The sequence below is a fragment of the Triticum dicoccoides genome, chromosome 6B, assembly GCF_002162155.2.
Source record: "Triticum dicoccoides isolate Atlit2015 ecotype Zavitan chromosome 6B, WEW_v2.0, whole genome shotgun sequence".
Lineage (NCBI taxonomy): Eukaryota > Viridiplantae > Streptophyta > Magnoliopsida > Poales > Poaceae > Triticum > Triticum dicoccoides.
The window spans coordinates 483,622,189-483,625,108 of NC_041391.1; positions in this window are offsets into that span (position 1 = coordinate 483,622,189).

Here is a 2,920-nt window from a genome sequence, read left to right on the forward strand (position 1 = left end):
CCCACATGGAGGAGTACGAGGGTTTACTGGTTCGTCTGCCGTCGCCGGAGAATAACAACATGTGTGGGTGAGTAGAGGGATGGCTAGGCCAGCAATGGGAGTACGGTGGGGCCGTGAGGCCTGCGTGGCAGCATAGCCGGCCGCGGGAGGAGGGAGCAGGCAGTCCCGCCGGCGCTTGTTTCAGCGGCTGGAGCATGAAGAGAAGAGATTGAAGAAGCACGATAGTCGTTGGATGGACATCCAACAGTCACTGCTCTCGTATGTTGACTATAAGTTGACAGGGCGTTGCGTGTGCGTTAACCTTTTTTTTATGAAAGCATACGCGTCAACCTGTAGTAGGCGCACAAGTCAGCCTCAAATATGTGGAAAGCAGCATACAACCCATCTGCCATCATTTCTAATAATGTACAACCCATTTGCTAATTCTTAAGAATTTTTTTGGAGCCCATCTTATTTTTGTTAGCATTACACCCCATATTGTGTCAACAGTTAAAAAGTATACGAAATTTTGCATATTTCGGTGCGGTCAACTTTTTTAATCCAAAAATGTCGATACACATTCAAACTATTTTGAAAAATAATTTATATAAATATAAAATCCAAATAATTGTCCACGCATAAAAATCAATGGAATTTAAGATCTTGTAATGAAAAAAAATTGAATCTAACTCCCGGTTTGATGTGTTTTAAAAATATACAGCCCATTTCTGGGCAAACTCAATGAAACTCTTATCGTCTTGAAAGATTTGCAGCCCAGCAGGTCCGATAATGCAAGTAGGCCTTGTTTGGGTATTTCTTAAAAAAATAGAACTGGGCTAGCCATTTTCAGCAAGAAAAAAACACAATTGGGCTCATGATGTGGTAAACATAAATAAAACCCTGGCTAGATGGGCCACAGCCCCCGCACAGCCCCGTTGTTACCTGATCCGTCGCTAAAAGTAGTATAAATAACAACTGCTTGTTCCTCAAAAAAAACTACGCGACTTGCTGGGTCCCTGGTGTCAGCCGCTCGTAGTGTAATTCTCTCGTTTATTGACTACATTGACAATGGCGTGAGCCCCAGATGTCCATCCATTAGGAGGAACCATATTTTTGGGCTTGTAATATAGAGGCACTTGCTTGCGTACTGCCATGACGCTGGTGGGTCCCTACTGTCATCCTCTCCATGTACAGTCATATCCTTGTTCCTCTCGGTTGTCGACGATGTTGACAATGCAAGAAGGCGGCGCACCGCGCATGGTGAGCGAACCAAGGCCGCAAGGCGGAGGACGACGGCGAGGCCTCGGACGGAACGAACAGGAGCCGTGGAAGATGCGTCGGTCCAGTCGCAGGCGGAGGGGAGTACGAGGGTTGACTGGTTCGGGCGCGGGTGCGTGTTGGGGCCGACATTGCCAGAGAATAACATGACGTGTGGGGGAATAGAGGGAGGGACTGAACAACATTGGAGGGTACGTACGGTAGGGCGGCCGAGGCGCAGCCAGCCATGGGAGGTAGGAGTAGGCGGAGCCGACGGGGTGGTTTGGTTTGGGCGGCTGGAGGAAGAAGAATACAAGAGATAGAAGATACACGACAGATGTTGGATGTCAATCCAATGGCTGGTAGGCAGAATCGTTTGTTGACTGGCTAGTAAGTCGCCACCACCTTGGATAGGCTATTTCCTTGCGGGTCCCAAATGTCAGAATCCAAATCTGTCACGGTCATGCAGCCTTTCCTATGAAAATTTACAGCCCATCTGATGCACTAGTTCGAAATAAGTTTGTGGGTGCTGGTGGGGGCTAATCACTTGGCTTCTGTAATGCACAGTGAGCTCAAGCAGCCGGCGAGAGTGATGTTATTTCCCTTGGTTGGGATTTGTTACAATATTTCACTCTAAATTAAACGAATGGGCAGCCATTTGCCTTGTTTCAAAGGAAATATGATAGTCACAGCCGAGTTGAAAAGGGCAGGAACATCTAACTCCAGCTTACAAACTGTACAAAAGCACGAGGGTTAATTGTTCACCAGGTTTACAAAAAAAACCAGATTGAAAAGGCAACAACATCTAACTCCAACACTGTTTTCGGCAGTCACAGTCAAATGGATCGGTCAGGTCCATAGAATGAACATCCTGGGTCGTAAAATTTACTGGATTATGACCACAATATGTTGTAAATAGAAGCCCAACATGTTCAGAAGCTCTTTTGCCCACCTGAAACTCCTTTTTTTCTCTTCGACATACCCATCCTTCAAAACCATGCTACTGATAAACTTAAGCCTGATGGACAATAGTAACCTCGCATTCAGGAGGAAGAATGTGACAAATCTTGTGTTTGCATGGTTGGCTACATATCGTTCTAGCGTTATTGTCTTCAACCGAGTCTCATGAGAAGTGAGAAAATCCCGATGCTTATGAATCCACCGATTGGTTATAACTTTCTTACCCCGTCCTGTTGCCTAAATAGACATGAAGATTGAAAACAGTTAAGGTCTAAAAGAAGAGTGTCGAAAGCGCTACAGCTGAAAGGTTAATTCTAGTACACTATATGCGGGCTTCCAATGTGCGTGAAATTATCACCTTTATATACAACTTCTCCAGACATGGAAAGCATTGCAGCAAGCCAATAATCTTGTTCAAATCAAAACTATTCATTTGGATATAAAAGATCTTGACAGAATCCAGCACCATTGATAGGCCATCCATGGAGAAACTCTTCATTGAGCATAGAACATAATATTAGTACAAAATGTGTACTCCAAGATGATATATAAATTATGCACAGAAATTTAAAATGCAGCTTATGGTTACAAGTGTAGATGATAATATAAAGTACCTGAAGAACTGTGGAGCCAAACACCATATTGAAATGAGCACAGACATCATGTATTACACCCAAGGTCTCCAGTTTAGGCGCAGAGAGGACGGTTATTTGCAACAGTGAAT